We start from the raw sequence: 19,844 nt of genomic DNA, 5'->3' as shown, positions 1-19,844 counted from the left end.
TAGTCATTACTAACTGATTCTTTCTTTCTGATAAATGAAACTTAGAACTGGTGTTAGAATTTACTGGGTCTGGGTCCTAGAAGTACTGGGTCCTTTTGCAAAAGTTTTCAGTGTTTTTTTATAGATTTTATTTTTATGTGGTGTTTCATAAGGGAAAAAAAAAGAATTATTTTAATGATAATTTTCTCACTTGGGGGGTTCAGTAGTCTGGTTCAGTTTATTTCCAAATATCACACATTTGATCTGTATTGTTGTTTCATCATTTATTTTTTAATAAAACATACATTCTCTAGTTTGTTCTGTAAGATGGTATTATTACTACAGTTTCTTAGAAAGTTAATGGATTCCTTTCTTATATTAAAAGTGATTTCAATGTTGAGATCATTCGAATTTAGCAAAATTCAAATTTGGTCATTCTCCGCCATATGAACAATATATCATGTATAGATCTATTCCACTTGACCGTCTGCCTCATTCATGGTATCATTGTTATTGTTGTTAAATGTTGTTATTTTACCAATGTGCTAAAATTTTACTGCACACATATTCTGCAGTGCTTTTCAGAGAATATTTGAACATTCACATCAGTCCCCGCTCCAGTGGAGCTTACAGTCTATATTTCCGACCACATGGACAAGCACACAGACATTTTAGGGTTAATTTGTTTGGAGCCAATTAACCAACCAGTATATTTTTGAATTGAGGGAGGAAACTGGAGTACCCGGAGTAAACTTACACAAGTACTGGGAGAATATACAAAAAGGACACAGTAAGGGCCATGGTGGGTGTCCAACCCATGACCTCAGCGCTGTGAGGCAGTAATGCTAACCATTACACCATCTAGTGTTCCCGCTAGGCTGTTTTAGCGGCCCTGCCCCGCTAGCAGCGCCCCGCTAAAACAGCCTGGTGCCTGCCCTGGCTGTGTGCATGGGGAAGCAAAGCGCCGCCTTAGACGGCGATTCCCAGCGCTTCCCCGGAAGCACGGTAACTTCGGCGGGGCCGGGCATGCCCCCTTTAGTGACGGCGGCGGCCGGGGCCGCCCCTTTTCATGATGTTGCAGCCTTGGCACGCCCCTTTTGTGACGTCGGCTGCCCGTGACCGCCCACAACTGTGGCGTTGGCGGGCCCGGACCGCCCCCCTTGCGCTGCCCCGTGCAGCGGCGCCCTGCCCGCCCGCATTTCTAGAGGGAACACTACCATCTGTGATGTGATATTGTTTTTAATATCGAATACGATGCGCACTACCGCACATCTTTAATGACAACCCCATTTATGATATTGTTCAGTGTGTATGCACTATATCGTTGTCTGGGAGCTCTGATGATATCGTTAATAATATGGCTCCTAGAACAAATCCTATTTTCAGACATAATTTTTTCCATTTGTTTAGGCTTTCTGTGATGTCTTTCAAATATCTTCAAAGATGAAATTGCTAAAAAAGGAAGATGATATAAATGTAAAAAGGTTGGTATTCAAACTATGCGTTCCCACTATTATTGGGCATCCAGATAGATATGTTCCACTTTTGTGAACTTTAGACAAAATCTAAATTGTCAAGGGCACTGGGTTTTACAGTATATTAAGAAATTCAAACTTTGTTTTAGAGATGTACTTGGTGCTTAATAGTATACTTAGTGAAACTACTCTTGATTCTATTAATAGTATCTCTTCTCAGTTTGAGATATAGGCTACCCCTTTGTTAATTGTCTGAGGATTTCCTTTGTCACAAGGTTTTATTACTATGTTATTGTCTTTTTTCAGAGCTTTAATAGCTGCTCTTTTTTTGGGGAAATATTATTTGATGTATTAATTAACTATGTAATCTAAAAACCAGCTCACTAAAGCCATCTATAAAATTTCTTTCAAATATGACCAAGAAAAAAAAAATGTTGTCTTTGGTTTGTGCATTGGGTGCACATTGAACTAATTACTCAATAAGCTATTTTCTGGTGATTGTCATCTTTTGTTATTTAAATTTCTAATATCATATGTCGAAGGATTTGACCTTGTGCAATTTCTTGTAGGCAGTACTATTGTTCTGGAAAAATAGGTTGAGGAACTTCAGGTGTGGGGGTGGATAAAACTTATGGAAAGTACATTTTGGCCATGAACAGGTTCAGGAACCCAGTTCCCGATGATATCAGGAACTGAGTTCCTGCTGGTTCCTGCTGAAAAATAGCACTGCTTGTAGGTTTATCTCTGAAATACCTATGTGTATTTACATTGCATCTTCTTTGGCAATACTGGTGGACTTGGGGTTCTCTCAAATGGTGCTTATCCTCTTTAAAGCACTTCTACAGGATTTGATGGACTTATTAGGTTGTGGGCCGGTATATTAATGGTATACCAATGTTGCAGTTAAATACTTAATTACAGATTTATCTAATCTTTTCTTTAGGTGTGGGAACATATGGTGCAGCCTACTGAAGTCTCAATTTGAGCAGAGTATGTATGTGTGTATGCATATATATATATATATATATACAGGTTGAGTATCCCGTATCCAAAATGCTCGGGACCAGGAGAATTTTGGATAACGGATTATTCCGTATTTCGGAATATTTTAATATTTCAATTATGTATTTTGAAGTATCTTGCATGTATGCTGTATAAACACATAAAATACACACAAATATATTTTATTACCACATAAAATACACACAAATATATTTTATTTGTTCAAAAAACAAGGTTTCAAAACATGAAACAAAATTTGTGTACTATCTCAGATATTGAATTTGAATGCCAAGCAATCATTTTCTTGCACATATATAGTGCCAGTTACATGTCATGGCACCAGTAGTGCTGTTACAAATGTCCCCAGTGAGTTTTTAGCAAAAAAAATATTTTTTTTTCACTTTCTGGAATGTATGGTTTTCGGAATAATTTGGATAACGGATACTCGGATACGGGATACTCAACCTGTATGTGTATATATATATATATATATATATATATATATATGATCAAGGACGGTTGAGAATTTCTGCTGGTGCCCCAAATAGAGGTGTGATTTACCTAGCTGTAACCTATTGCCTGCTAAAATTAAAAAAAAAAGTATTTAGGCACTTGGCGTGAATAGATACAATATCACAACTGAGTACTACATAACAAATTAATATAACAATAACATACCTTTATATAATTTTGAAAAAAACACAGTAGTGTTGTGGTAAAAAAAGGGGTAAAGACCAACTGGGACAGAGAGAGTGTTGAAAATAGGAATTGACACAGAGAAATGACAAGGGCCTGACACAAGGGTGGATGCAAATCATGGTTGGCGCTTGGAATCTCAAGTGAGAAGCTTTGCAGATGTCAGCTTAAGCATTCCTCCTGTGTTCTTCCATGTGATGAACTGAGCAAACCTTGCAATGCCCCGCATGTGAGCAGTGCTCAACTGTGCTGGAAGAGGATTTCATTCCACCACTGACATACTATTGGGAGACAGAGAGAGAGTAGACACTTGGCACGCTGCAAGCTAGATTTACACACAAACATTAATTGTCAAATGGGAATTTTTTTATCCGCCACTGTTCAAATGCAAAAATAAATTACATATTCTGAAAAGATGACCACATCATCTAATATAGTAGTCACACTATTACAATTTATAAGAGATATATATATATATATATATATATATATATATATATATATATATATATATATATATATATATATATAGTGGAACATGTTGTCAGGAGAGTGTTAACGTTGTTTATTATGTTGCTCCTATGCCTTTGGCTGAACTTATTAATCATCACATTCCTTGTCAAAAGCCTTGTGTTTTACTTTATGGATTCTACTACTACTTTGCTCTTGATTAATGTTTGCTGACCCAACTCACATTCAAACTATCCACCATTATTTATTTATTTATTTATTTACAGTGTCTTATATAGAGCAGCAGATTCTGTTACAGTGTCTTATATAGAGCAGCAGATTCTGTTGCGCTTTACAATAGTAAACAGTGATAAAACAAACTGGGTAACAACAGACAGACCTAGAGGTAGGAGGGCCCTGCTGCAAGCTTACAATCTTTAGGGACATAGGAGGGAAACACAAAGACAGGCACCAGTAATAGCATAGCAGTCCCACCAAGTTGCAAGTCCAGAAGAAAAGCTATATAATACATAAGTGCCTCAGATGGTTATGCTTGTGGTACTTAAACATGATAGGCTTGCCTGAAGATGTGAGTTTTCAGGGAACACTTGAAAGTTTGGAGGCTAGTGGAGAGACTTATTGTGCGTGGAAGGGCATTCCATAGGATGGGAGCAGCCCGATGAAAGTCCTGTAATAGTGAATGGGAGCTAGTGATCCGTGCAGAAGAGAGACGCTGATCTTGTGTAGAGCGGAGTGGTCGAGATGGGAGATATTGTGTGATAAGTGCAGAGATATATGCTGGTGCAGTATGGTTAAAAGCTTTATATGCGAGTAGAAGGGTTTTATATTGAATACGGAAAGATACAGGCGACCAATGGAGGGACTGGCAGAGCGGATCAGAAGACGATGAGCGTCTTGCAAAGAAGATCAGCCTAGTATTAGCATTTAAAATGGATTGCAGTGGCGAGAGTCTGTTCTTGGGAAGACCAGTTTGGAGACTATTGCAATAATCACTGGGGGATATAATGAGTGCATGGATAAGAGATTTAGTAGTGTCTTGTGTGAGATAGGGTCGTATTTTGGATATGTTTTTTAGATGCATGTAACATGATTTGGAGACCAGATTGAATGTGGGGGGAAAAGGACAGTTTAGAGTCGAGGATGACCCCTAGGCATCGAGCTTGTGGGGTAGGGTAGATTGTCGAGTTGATCTTCAACAGTGATGGAGATATCAGGATGGTAACTGTTCTTGGCTGGTGGGAATATAAGTAATTCTGTTTTGGAAATATTGAGTTTGAGTTGGCGAGAAGACATCCAAGATGAGATGGCTGAGAGACATTCAGTTACTCGGCCCAAAACCACTGGTGACAACTCTGGGGTTGATAGATAGATTTGAGTATCATCCGCATATAAGTGATCCTGAAATCCATCTATGGCTGTTACTGGCCTGGCTTATTAGTGGCTGCTTCTGATGTCAATGTCTGTATATTAACTTGACTCACATTTTAGGATTACGCCATTTTTGTTTAGCAGCACAGCTACATGTTTCTTCTCACAATTTGGATATTTAAATACTCTTAATATTGAACCATGCTGTGCTGATTACTGCCTGGATTACTATTGCCTGGCTTAGGAGCTTGTCTGATGACCTGGTAGTGCTCCAATTACTGGGAACCTTCATCCTCCTTTCATTACCTGTGAATTATTGGACTATTCTGACCTTCTATGAGCCCTGGTCTGAATCAAACAAACAAACATCTATATAAAGAGCTGATACAAGTTTGTAGAGGACATTAATCGAATCTGAGACAGCTGGAGCAGTTTGCTAAGGAAGAGTGGACCAACAGACATCTCATTGAGAGCTTCAGAAACCACTTAATTGCAATGATTACCTCTAAAGGTTGTGCAATACAATATTCAGACCATATAATTTTCAATTTTTTCATTATTTCAAATATTGTGTTGAATCAAAAATCTAATGCAAAGTTTTATTTCTACTAAAAATGGAATAAACAATGCCAATTTGCTTTGTCACTTTCAAGTTATTTCTTAGTACGTTCTTTTTTTCATGGAAAGGTATCCATCTCTGTAAAGGAAGGAAGTGGAGTAAGGCCTCAGAGTCAGCATGAAGTACATTGATACACTTGGAAATTGTAGGAACAAGTACTAGACTACAGAGGAACACTGTATGGCAGTAATATTGGTGCTCACGAGTACACTTCTGTAACCAGTGAGTTGCCTGCCAGTTGGATTTGATTTTGAATACCTAAATTCTGTTCCATCCAGTCCACATACGTTTCTCTTTCATCTATCCTGGTGACGCAGCTTGACCTTGGGATGTAGGAGGGCCCAAAGGAGCCAGGCACCTATGCTAAACTTTTAGAGAGGCAGGCTCCTCCCTTCTGCATCCCAGAATTCCTCAGTTTCGTTTCGGTGCCCAAATGAGTGGGCGCTATGCTGAACAGGCTGCAGCAAGCAGACAGAAGAGAGATAGCTAGGTGTTTTTTATTTTCTTATTTTTACACTTAGTTAGGCAGGCACAGTGGCCCTTATTCTGGTTGGTGCGTATATTTCCGATTTATTTCGGAGAGGTCCGCACGCCACGCTGTGCGGACATCGTACGAAGAAACGCCCACCGGTCCTCCGCATTCGGACGGACTCACTCTTTAAGAAGAGGGCGTGTTTACGGACGACATCCAAACCTTTGCGTGTGCGGTGGACACACACATATTCTGCACGGTCTTACAGCGTATGCACGGTCTTACCGCGTCAGAACGGACGGGAACCTGCCCGTACGCACCAATGCGGTGAATTTCCGCAAAAATCACCACTATTATCTGAACACCGAAATCTGTGACATAACCCACTTAAGCAATTAGGCAACCTCATTAAAAAGGGATTGTTTTTAATGGTCATCTATTATTTCTCAAATTGATAATTAAACACTTTACTACCACTTTAGATTAACCCTTACATCATGCTAAGTTCACAACATACTTTCTTGCCCCTTTACGCCCATGTGTTATGTATGCATATTACATCATAAATTATTCTTCACATGCAAACACACACATACACATCAAAACACTATGTACATCTTTACATTACCCTTCACTTTCAACCACTTGTATGCAATAAACCCATCTATATACTGTATATACCTTTTGCACCTTACATAAATAAACATCACTATTTATACTTATACTGTAAAATTATACAATAACACACAGACCACTTCTAACTTTCAACAAAAAATGTATTTACATACAGCAGGAGGTCGCAGAGGTCCTGCACATCTGCAGCCAGGATCAGCAGGTGCTGGCGCAGCCTTAGGAGGGCCCCTCTCACACCCCCGCCTTCTTCCCGCTGGTCATCTGTGGGCATGTTAAAGGGTGTTCAACATTAATTATGCTATTCAGGTAGACCTTGTACAGTCAATCCTAAGTACCTACAGCATGATAAATCATACATACAAACAATTACATAGGCAATAGTGTTTCAAATGAAAAAAAAAAAAAAACTATGATGGTGCCACACACACACACAGTGGCTTACACTACAGAATATGTGACTGATAAAATTGCCAATGTATGTATCAAAATCACAACAACACTTGAGCTTCACTCACACTTGCCCTGCCTTAACACTCACCAATGTACTAGAAAGCTACATCCACTAGAACTTGTCACATTTTGCCATACATATAAACCTGCATGTCACTGCTTAATAGCTAAACTGCATGATAGATCGATAGATAGATAGATAGATAGATAGATAGATAGATAGATAGATAGATACCACATTAAAAGGCTAGGCTAGTCCCTCTACCCCTTACTTCATGAACCATTGTCACATTGCCAGATAGGTGAAAGTGCAGCACTAATCCTCTTCCATACACCAAACAATTTCTAAGGTAAATCCATCCTACATAATAGTTTTCAAATATACATGGCAACAACACGGGCCCACTGGCTAGAGGGGGGCCCAGGGGAACTGCCCACTTGTGACTCCATTATAAATCACGCCTGGCCATACTCCATTGATGTTTTATTTGTGCTTGTATAGAAAGACCCTCCATAAATAAACACTCATCACCTACATGAGCCTCCAGATTCCACGTTTGCAGCATGGCCCTATAACCCCAAAGTGTGTCTGTTGTTATCCATTTGTTTGGACTAGTCTTTACTATATTATAGCAAAATGTAATCAGCTGTGTGACATAACAAACTGTACCTAAATAAGTCAGTAATGAGGCATTACGTCTACTTACCACTGCCTGCCAGCTCCACACCCATTTCCGGCTCAACGTTGCTGGGTAGTGGGTAGTTGGGTAGGGGTAGGTCTGCCTCATCATGACCAGGGTAGCTGGGTGGGGAAGGAAGGGGGAATGAGGAGGTTGGTGAGTGGCTAGGGGGAGGGGTGTGTGTAGGGGGAGTGGAGGTGAAGTTTTCCACCTCATGGCTGCCCTCATCCTCCTCCATCTCCACCTGTCCCTCCACCTCCACCTGGCCCTCTACCTCCACCTCCTGGGCCACCTCCTGGGCCTCCTCATGGCCCTCCTCACGGGCCTGTCTGGCTCTCTCCCGCGCTGTGGGTTAAACAAACAAAATGGTTGAGTGTCATTTGACATTCTAATTACTATAACAAGTACATATCATATCCACATTAATGCATGTGATAGAGGAAGTATCACACATATAGTATATGCCATTTCTATATACTCAACACCAAATTGACCTCATGTTATATAATTATTTAATAATGTGAAAATAAAAACATTCACTGTTAAATATGTGTGTTTTGCGTCAATACTTACAGCGTTCAAGACGCCGCCTCAAACGCTGGAGTAAATCCGGCTGCCGCCGACGCAGGTCGGACCATCGCCTCTCCAGCTGGGCGACGGTCCTCCGCACATTTGTGCGGGCGAATATTCGTCGCCGGGCTGCAACGTAGGCCCGGTGCTTGTCCCTATTCGAAATGTAGGGACCTGCCTGCCCCAGCCTCCACTCCATAACGGAGACTAATGCCAGCAGCTCTGCAGTACTAAAGGCTGCTGCGGGCTGGTATGTTGCCATTTTAGCACTGGCACATGACAAATATTCATGTCCTGTGATTGGTTAAGTGTAGTATATGGTATTAACTTTATCATTCATTTTGACATGCACAGTGTGTATGCGCTACAAGAATCTGCTAAAACATCGCACCGCCAAGCAACGCATGCTATCGGTTGGCATCGCATAGCTGTACTTCGCATTACTTACTGTATGCATTTATGTGTATGCGTACATTTATAAGAAAAAACACATACACATACTTGCAGTTCTCCTGACTACACCATTATATTGGACACATTCTACACCTAAGCTGGCTGCCTGCCTGCCTGGCTCCTACTTCAAACATATTTAAAAAAAAATATATATATATATATATATATATATATATATATATATATATATATATATATATATATACGGAGACTGGAGGAGCGGCACTCGTGACTTCAATATTCATAAATCAATAACCACACCGTGACACGGTAATAGTGATCAACGTTTCAAATATCTTTGTATTTGTCTTCAGGAGACAAATACAAAATACAAAGATATTTGAAACGTTGATCACTATTACCATGTCACGGTGTGGTTATTGATTTATGAATATTGAATATTGAAGTCACGAGTGCCGCTCCTCCAGTCTCCGTATGTATCACCCCTGAGAGGGCACCGGCTGCAGCTAAGTAGCTGTTCCACGGGAGTGCCAGACCTCCGCTGTATATGTATGTATATGTATATATATATATATATATATATATATATATATATATATATATGATAATAAATATTAAATCTACAAAGAAAATAATCACCAACACATACCAAACATACATGGTGAAAAAAGTATAAAAAAACAATCTACTCACCAGACATGGATGATAATAAAAAAAGGGGGGTGTGTACCAGCGCGGGCTGAAAAGAATATAATAAGCAAAAATTTGCAGAACGGTATCCTTTACAATATAGAATTTATTAAAGATAAAATGTAAAAAGCTGTAATAGCATATGAAATTTTGCAAGTCATAAAAGGGGGTTACAATGTTGTATAAAAATGTAAACCTGTGGACATTCAATTCTCAGCACAATTTATAGTTTAGAGTATAGCATGTAATTTGCATATTACCACACTGACATCTGAAGGTGTAGTCCCATAATAGCAGGTGACCAGGTGGCCAATGGCGAACCCAAAACAGAGTCCAGATGGAGAATTAGGTGTCTCTGATGGGAAAGATGGTAGAACCTGGAGGATATGATGATTTCCGTGTCTGCCTCGGATAATGAGTCCGGATGGGATGGTGCAATGCACAAGTAGATGTCCTGGTTGGTGTGGATAAACTCAGGTTGTAGCGGTGTGCTGGAGGTAGAATGGTCCACTTGATAAAAAGGCTCAACGCGTTTCCCTGGGCCAAAACACCCAGCTTCTTCAGGAGCAGGATTATATCCTGCTCCTGAAGAAGCTGGGTGTTTTGGCCCAGGGAAACGCGTTGAGCCTTTTTATCAAGTGGACCATTCTACCTCCAGCACACCGCTACAACCTGAGTTTATCCACACCAACCAGGACATCTACTTGTGCATTGCACCATCCCATCCGGACTCATTATCCGAGGCAGACACGGAAATCATCATATCCTCCAGGTTCTACCATCTTTCCCATCAGAGACACCTAATTCTCCATCTGGACTCTGTTTTGGGTTCGCCATTGGCCACCTGGTCACCTGCTATTATGGGACTACACCTTCAGATGTCAGTGTGGTAATATGCAAATTACATGCTATACTCTAAACTATAAATTGTGCTGAGAATTGAATGTCCACAGGTTTACATTTTTATACAACATTGTAACCCCCTTTTATGACTTGCAAAATTTCATATGCTATTACAGCTTTTTACATTTTATCTTTAATAAATTCTATATTGTAAAGGATACCGTTCTGCAAATTTTTGCTTATTATATTCTTTTCAGCCCGCGCTGGTACACACCCCCCTTTTTTTCCTATACGTTTTGAGGACCTGACAAGTCCTAGTACCAGCTGCAGATAGTAGCGCACTGATCACCTCCCCCCTTTTTTTTCTATGGATGATAATAACCTCAGCTACAATATTGGAAACATAAAAAAAACATTTTAAAATCTATAAACAAGATATAAGTGTGACCTGCAATATTGGTCTAAAACCAATACACCTCAAACATAATACGTAGTGCAATTGATATTGGCATTAAGAGGCCATGGTGCCTAATTGTCAATTTCGAGGACACAAAATTAACATACTTTTCCACCTTGATGGGTGTAATTGATCAGAAATTGGGTTGGTCTGTACAACATTCAAAAATGTACCTGAAGAATCTTTGGGCAACAGAGTCCCGCAGCTGGTATCCCCGACGGCTTTCCGGGGAGCGGTATGGGGGCAGGGGAGGATCTTGCGGCTCAGATGGTACCTCCCACTCATCAAAGGGTATCTCACGCCGCACAGCTATGTTGTGAAAGAATGCACACAAGCCCACAATCCTCGACACCATTTCAGGCGCATACTGTAAGTCACCACCAGTCCGGTGGAGCACTCTAAATCGACCCTTTAACAGGCCAATTGAGCGCTCCACCACTTGCCTGGTGGCAACATGCGCCCTATTGAATGCCTCCTGTGGGCCTGGTGCTGGGGAGCTGTACGGCATAAGCAGCCAGGGCGTACATGGTTAACCGGAGTCACCCATAACCCACGCATCACGGCCTTCAAGCTCTTGGGAGTCTCTGCCAAATTCCGGTTTGTCGGATAACATGAGAGTCATGGGCACTTCCGGGAAACTTCGAGTTGAAGGCGAGAATTTCCATGGATGGGCCACATACCACCGTGAGTGAGTGGAACAATTTTCGGTTCCTATAGATCTTCTCACTTCGTGATGGAGGCACAAATGGTACATGGGTGCCATCCACAGCCCCTATCACATTAGGGAAGCCAGCAATTTGATGGAATGCCTGCTGGCTTCTGTGAAGGGTCTCTTGGACAAAAGACATGGCCATGAAGTGCCCCTTGCGCCTAAACATGGCTGACGTCACACGCCTCAGGATTCTGCTGAAAGCCGGCTGGGATATTCCAGCAAGTACTGCCACTACTTGTTGGAATGATCCTGAGGCGCAGAAATGCAAGACCGCCAGCAGCTGAGTGTGAGGCGGAATTGCCGTCGTGAGCCCATGAAGAGGTTCTAGATCACTCTCAATTAAAGAGAGTATATCTAGAATGACATGTGGGGGTAACCGGTACCTAGTAAGTACCTCATCATCGGGCATCCCAAAGAGTGTCACCCATGTGCGAAAGATTCTTGCACGTCCTGGCCTCCTTGGGGGACGAGTGGGTTGAGCCGCAAGTGCCCTTAGCCCATTTGCCACAAAGTCCATCATTTGCTTCAGCAACCTACAATGAAATGATCAAATTAAATGGAACACCTATGCAAAGAATGCTCATCCCAAAAAATTAGTATAATTATATGAATCCATACGTACAATAGACGGCCGCCCAGTGAAGTCCCGAATATCCATAATGATCTACAATGATGTAACAATAACATTACCTCACCACACAACTTTGTAAACACAAATATCTCTATTACATTTAACACCTAAACACTAATTAAATATTATATGTAAGAACAATTGATCATGAAATCATGTAGTCTGACACATGTATGACAAATTGAAAGAATATGTTGGGTGAAAATGCATGGGACATCAAAGTGTGCGCCTTCTGATGGTGTGAAAGGGAATGTTGTAACATGAATAACCACCATTGTGAACTGTAACAGTATTGGACACATTTCAACTATTGATGGGACATGTAGTTCACCAATATATGGTGGCACACAGGTTTAACACCTGTGTGTTAAATGGTGGCCAGGTAACATGATTCATTAATGCTAACAAGCCTTTGCTGAACAAAAAATCTGTAATATGTGAACAAATGGTGCATACATTATTACCCTTACATTGTTAATGTATATCATCTCTACAATGACCATGGGAGAGCTTACCTTAGACCCGGCCACAATACAGATCTGGAGACAAATGAATCTAGCAGCAAACCACTATTTATAGGCCTATCACATGTGTTGTGCATGACATCAGTGATGAATATTGCATGACTTGTGGGGTGGATTTCCAAATGGATTGGGTTACTTACATTTTTGGTACATTCACAACAAGAGCACAGTACTAATGAACAATCACAGATAGCATTTATGATTTTATAACGTTGGAGGTGGCCATTATAGAAAATATTACCAGATTTCACCTAAATTAGACTTTGAAGGTACGCCAGGTTTTGTACATTCGAATTGCCGCTACTATGGGCATGGCCTATGCGCCGCACAAACAGCACGGCGTATGCTGCCGTACGGAACGCTGCCGTACGGAACGCTGCCGCAAAAAACACAGGGTGGAGCTGAAGTACGCCACTGACAGAAATAGTATATAAAGGTGTGCTAGAACCACAAAATGGTGTTGCAAACATGGCTGGCTCTCATTCTGAGGGAGAGCAAGACTTCCAGAGCCTCATGGAATGCCTGGACTCCAGCACCTCCTATGTGCCCCTCCAACAACAGGCATTTGGAGGAGAGCAGGCAGCTGGCCCATCTTCTGCCTCAGCAGAATCATTGGGAACACAGCAGGTGGCTTCCCAAGATAGTAGCATGGCCAGCACTTCAGGTACAGCGACAGGTGGCCGTGGTCGTGGTCAAAAGAGCCCAACAGAGGATCCAGACACCAGGAACATGGCATTCGAACCGCAGGAGCTTGCCATTCTGGTACCCCGTGCAAGGTATTGGATAGAGTGTCCACAGGAAAAGCTGACACACACCAGGAAATGGAAGATTTGGGATGACATAACCGCGGAGATTAATGTGGTAGCTCCACAAGTTCGTGAGAGGGAGCATGTGAAGAAGAGGCAAGTTAAAGTGTGCTACATTTGTGCAGAAGTAGACCAGTAATGTTTGTATTATATGTTAGATGGAGTTGGTGAATGGTCGGTGACGTTGCTAGGAGCAACAGACATGAATGGCATGTCTCTTCTTCTATATTTATTGGAGGATGAGTGGGAATGTTTGTTCTAAGTGTTGTGTTGATAGTTTTACATAATGTAAGTTATGTAGAATGAAGCACACGTTGACATCGGTAGCAGATTACAATGCATGCTACATCAAACGTCAGGGGTGACATGTATTAATATGAGAACTTTGCATGCAGGTGGCATGACTTCAACCTGAAGAAGAAGCTGACCAAACGGCCGGATCACAGCCAAACCTCTGGGGCTGGCCCCATGCCAGCAAAATTGAAGCTCACCCCCCTGGAAGAGATGGCAGTTGGCTGCATAGCCATAGAGGAGATCCGGGGGGTGAACAACATGGATAGCGAGGCCCCAGCGGAAGGTAATTATTTGGCATGGCATAAGTAGTTGGTACTAATTTTCAAGGAATGTATTGTAATTGTAATTTTTTCTTTCACCAGCATCCCCGCCGTGTGGTCAGGCAAGTCTTCAGGAGGTGGAGGAGTCTGTGCCACCTGCCACCACTGCCAGACATGTGCAGCAGCAGCCACCGGCCACACAGGATGTAGACAGGTGGGTGTAGATGCTTGGCCAGATTCACCAGCAGGGAGAGATAGCATCAGAGCGGATGCGTAGGACAGAGGAGGTCATGATGGGTCTTGTCAGCACCCAGCAGTCCGTAGCTGCCAGCCTGCGGGTGCTGGCAGATCAATCCTGCCGGATGAATGACCTCCTCCAAGACCTAGTTACCACCAATTGGGCCCTATTGGCAGCCGTCTCTGGTGCTTTCCCTCCACCAGCACTCCCTGCTGGCAGAAGGAGAAGAGCATCATCCCCTCCGCCATAATCGGGCCCACCTGCCCCACCATCCCAACGTGGCCGTGGGCGAGGAGCTGCTGCTGCACGTGGCAAGGGCCCTTCCAAGGCCAAAAAGCCCCGCACATGAACTTGTGTCCACATTAATCTCCACCCTTATGTCTTCCCAAATCTTACATTTTACTGTGTGTGTGTGTGTCAGCCTCCTGTGTGCAAACCAATCCTATGTACAGGGTACCCAGATTTGCCCTTGGTTCGAATGCTGTGTTTGGTTCCTCTGTTGGCCTCTTTTGGCTGCCATTACTGTCTGCTGTACTTGAAGTGTTGGTGCTATACTTTTGTTGTGAAGCCACCTGATGTGTTCCTAATGATTCTGCTGTGGCTATGTATGTCAATAATACATTGTTATATTTTTATTTATTTTTCTACATTCCTGGTATGGTACCTTTAATTTGTTGCATGTGTCCAAAAACATGCTTTTTCCATTTTATGTTTGACGTTAGTGTAATAAATTTATATTTTGATCCCCAAATGTGTGGTTTTATTGGTAAATGTACAAGTGACATGTATATTTATATTAGTGATAGTAAGTTCTGTCCATTGCTTGCAGTGTAAATGTGTGTCAAAAATGCAGCATATATTTGAGTGTTTAGTAATGGGCCATTTAAGCTACAAGGTTTCCAATTGAAGCAATGACAAGAGTGTAATTAATGAGTAATGAGTAAAGGTGTGGATTGTATTGTGTTCAGCTGAAATTGGTTGAGGTGCGCCCGTACTGATTGGGCGTTCCGAATGCCTAACGCATGACCGAGTGGTGTCCGCAAAGCAATACTTGCTTATGAAGACCGCATGTTTCCTGCCTTTTTGTTCGTGTGCATTCGGTGTGCTGTCCGAATGTACGCATACCAGAATTAGTCCCTATTGGCAGCCGTCTCTGGTGCTTTCCCTCCACCAGCACTCCCTGCTGGCAGAAGGAGAAGAGCATCATCCCCTTCGCCATAATCGGGCCCACCTGCCCCACCATCCCAACGTGGCCGTGGGCGAGGAGCTGCTGCTGCACGTGGCAAGGGCCCTTCCAAGGCCAAAAAGCCCCGCACATGAACTTGTGTCCACATTAATCTCCACCCTTATGTCTTCCCAAATCTTACATTTTACTGTGTGTGTGTGTGTGTCAGCCTCCTGTGTGCAAACCAATCCTATGTACAGGGTACCCAGATTTGCCCTTGGTTCGAATGCTGTGTTTGGTTCCTCTGTTGGCCTCTTTTGGCTGCCATTACTGTCTGCTGTACTTGAAGTGTTGGTGCTATACTTTTGTTGTGAAGCCACCTGATGTGTTCCTAATGATTCTGCTGTGGCTATGTATGTCAATAATACATTGTTATATTTTTATTTATTTTTCTACATTCCTGGTATGGTACCTTTAATTTGTTGCATGTGTCCGAAAACATGCTTTTTCCATTTTATGTTTGACGTTAGTGTAATAAATTTATATTTTGATCCCCAAATGTGTGGTTTTATTGGTAAATGTACAAGTGACATGTATATTTATATTAGTGATAGTAAGTTCTGTCCATTGCTTGCAGTGTAAATGTGTGTCAAAAATGCAGCATATATTTGAGTGTTTAGTAATGGGCCATTTAAGCTACAAGGTTTCCAATTGAAGCAATGACAAGAGTGTAATTAATGAGTAATGAGTAAAGGTGTGGATTGTATTGTGTTCAGCTGAAATTGGTTGAGGTGCGCCCGTACTGATTGGGCGTTCCGAATGCCTAACGCATGACCGAGTGGTGTCCGCAAAGCAATACTTGCTTATGAAGACCGCATGTTTCCTGCCTTTTTGTTCGTGTGCATTCGGTGTGCTGTCCGAATGTACGCATACCAGAATTAGTGCACTCCGTCGTGTACGCCCATGTTTACGCCCAGTTTAGCCCACTTTGAAACTACGCCCCTGTGTAGTTCCGAATGACGCCCATATTACGCCCATATTTCCCGAGTGAATGCGGTGCACATTTCTGTATGGTATTGGTGAGAACAAGTACGGAGACCTTGCGTGGCACATGCGCATAGTGTTGCCCACGCATGCGCAGACGGCTAAAAAACGCCATCCTAAAGAGTGCGCAAAAGTACGCACAGACCAGAATAAGGCCCAGTGTGAGGATTCTTAGAGAATCCTCACACTGATCGCTCTGCAGGAGCTGACAGAAGCGCATCCTGTCAGCGTCCTGCGTGCAGGGAGACACTGTCTGGTCTCCCTGCACAGCGCTTCCAGCTTCATAACTTATGATGCTTCCTGGGCCCGGGGGGGACCCCCAGAGCTGGCTCCCCACAGGGGGGGATCGTAGTTAAGGTCTCCCCCGCGATGGCGGACGCCATTTTAGATGGGCTTTCAGGCTGGACTTCATTAGGAGAGGGCAGCCTGTTACAGAAGCCTGGGACTGGCCAAATCCAAACAATCCCCAGCAGAGGGGGAGGCATTTGGAAGAGGAGAAGACGCCTGTGGGAGCTGCTAACAGGGGGTAGATGGCGCCAAAGAGCCATGGACCCCACTGCAGCAGGAAAAAATGGTCTCTTCCTGCACTCTGTTTTTGGTGCCTTTGGAAGCACTGGGCTGTGGAGCTGAAGGTTCCCTGCAGAGTGACAAGCTTCTTCTGAGCCACACTACACCCTGCGGACCAGAGGGTCTTCAGCAGACATATAAGTACACAGCATACTTTGACTCAGTACTATTGCCTGACATTGTGCACTGTGTGTTTTAAACATGACAGAATGGCATTCTGCTGGTATGGGAGAGGGCGCGCTGGCCTTATTATCAAACTGCAAATTTTGTGGGTTAGATATAACATCTGAACAGATGGCTAAAGGGGATATCTGCCCTGTTTGTGAAGCTGTACCCAGAGGAGCACAGGCTCAGTGGGGGGGAACAGCCAGAGCCTGCGTGGGCTGCGGCCCTGGGCAAGTCTGTCACTGCATTAGTGCAGGTTTTAAACAGACAGAGGGATGGTAAAATCACCTAGACTCTCATCTTCCTCTCGTCTATTGGTTCCGTTCCCTTATCACAGGGGGAACCGGTCCTTTTGCAAGTCATGCAGGACACTGCACAGGGCATTCAAAAGTTTAATGCCCTCATGGAATAGTTTTCTAGTCCTGAGGCGTCCTCTAGACAGTCTGTAGCCTCTCTGAGGAGGAGGGTGAATGTGGGCCTGATAAGTACTGGGACCAGAAAGATGACAGTGATATTTCTGTACCTGGTATTGAGGATTTAATTTTGGCCGTGAAACAGGCATTCAATTTAAATATAGAGGACAAATCTCCTGCTCAAGGTGTTTTCAAGAGGCAGCACAGAGACGCATTCACTTTCCCCTTGGATGAGGGGATGCAGGATTTGTTAAGTGGGGCCTGGAAAACACCTGACAAAAAGATTCTGTTGCCCAAGAGATTTTTTGAATTTTATACCCTTTGCCGGAAGAACACGTTAAGTTGTCGGAAAAGTTCCCTTGGTAGATGCTTCTGTTGCTAGATTATCCAAAGCCACACTGTTACCTGTTCAATGTGGGGCTGCATTCAAAGATCCAGTTGACAAAAAACTGGAGGGCCTTTTGAAAGCTGCATTTAAAGGTGTGAGTTATTCTCTCAGACCTGTAATTGCCTCCGCATGGGTGTCCAAAGCCATGATAACATGGGCAAATGCACTTTGTTCTTGTGTGCAGGCAGACACTGAGGCCTTTGTTTTGGCAGAAAAGTTAAAAGCGGAAGCTGAATATACATGCGAAGCTGGTGAAGAAGCAGTTAAAATGCTTTCTAGTAATTCGGCTGTGTCTGTGTATGCTAGAAGAGTTTTGTGGCTCAAAGCTTGGGAGGCTGACAATGAATCCAAAAAATCCCTAGAAGCTCTACCTTTTAAGGGATAATTGTTATTCGGCTCAGAATTGGAAGCGATTATCAAACAGGCCACAGGAGGGACTAAACATAGTTCTTCCAGGTTTGCGGCTTTTTGTTATTCCTTTCGGCCCTCCTCCAGGGGAGGGATTTCCTCAAGAGGTCATTCCAGTAGAGGGTGTTTTAATGCAGGAAAAGGAAAGTCTGTGAGGTCCCGCTTTGGAGCCTTTTCAAAGAAACAGGTGTCCAAAGGGGAGGCGAAGCCTACATCATGATGGGGTGTAGACTGTCCTAACTGTAAACAGCATGGGGGTTCGCCTCTTCCAGTTCCGGGACACTTATGCCTTAATAAACCAGGATCCTTGGATCCTCAATATAGTATCCCAGGGTTACAGGATAAACTTAAAAGGATCTCCTCCAAAAAGGTTCTTACCTACCTCTTTACCCAGAGAGGCTCGCCTCAGAACAGCCCTTTTGGGGGTGGTGAAGTCCCTCCGGGAAAAGGGCGTAGTTGTCCCGGTACCGCAATGGGAAAGAAAGAAGGGGTTTTACTCCGTTATTTTCTTAGTACCAAAACCAGACAATTCCCTCAGGCCTATTTTAAATCTAAAGTCATTAAATCAACATCCGTGGGTGGACCATTTCAAGATGGAATCCCTGAGATCAGTTCTGCTGAGCTTGGAGCAAGGGGAATTCCTGGCGTCCATGGACATTCAGGACGCATATTTGCATGTTCGTATTTGCAGAGAACACCAATCCTTACTGCGTTTTGCAATAGGGAGTTTACACCTTCAATTTCAGGCACTTCCCTTTGGACTAGCTACAGCACCAAGGGTTTTCACAAAGATTATGGCAGTGATGGCGGCAACACTGAGATTACAGGGTATAGTAGTCATTCCATATTTGGACGACCTGCTGTTGAAAGCCTAGAGTCAGTGGAGAATTTGCATCAAAATCTGGCAGTAGCCATTCCGTTTTTACAGGACCGCGGATGGATCCCGAATCTCCAAAAATCACACTTGTGTCCTACTCAGACACTGCAGTTTCTGGGAGTCTTAATGGATACACATCTACATTGTGTAGTTTTTCCAAAGGTAAAAGCCAGAGACATTTGTCAGCTGGTCTCGACAATTCTGAGGTCTCCTGCACCATTAGTTTGGCAGTGCCTAAGACTTCTAGGCAAAATGATGGCTTCTTTCGAGACTCTGTAGTATGCTCGGTTCCATTCTCGGTCCTTCCAGTGAAACGTTCTGGCATGTTGGTCAGGGGATCCCAAGACCATGAAGTCAGAAATAGTGATTTTGACTTCGGAGACAAGGACAGCGTTACTTTGGTGGACAGACATGGACACTCTTCCATGGGGTCGTTCTCTTCAGTCATGGGAGTGGCTGGTGGTTACCACCGATGCCAGTCTCCAGGGCTGGGGAGCAGTTGTTCTGGATTTGAGGCTTCAGGGCCTGTGGTC

The 19,844-nt window shown here is 43.1% G+C and overlaps 1 protein-coding gene across 1 annotated transcript in view; it reads left to right on the top strand.

Annotated features, from left to right (window-relative positions):
• The first annotated feature begins 1,405 nt into the window (after positions 1-1,405).
• Positions 1,406-19,844, top strand: part of HOXD11 (homeobox D11) — a 106,753-nt gene continuing 88,314 nt past the window's right edge. The window contains exon 1 of the transcript XR_014450658.1: positions 1,406-1,463. The gene's annotated coding sequence lies outside the window, so the exon portion shown is untranslated. The remainder of the gene's footprint in view (positions 1,464-19,844) is intronic.

Source organism: Crinia signifera, chromosome 7 (assembly GCF_055691185.1).
Source record: "Crinia signifera chromosome 7, ASM5569118v1, whole genome shotgun sequence".
Classification (NCBI taxonomy): domain Eukaryota; kingdom Metazoa; phylum Chordata; class Amphibia; order Anura; family Myobatrachidae; genus Crinia; species Crinia signifera.
This window is presented reverse-complemented; position numbering and strand designations above follow the sequence as displayed.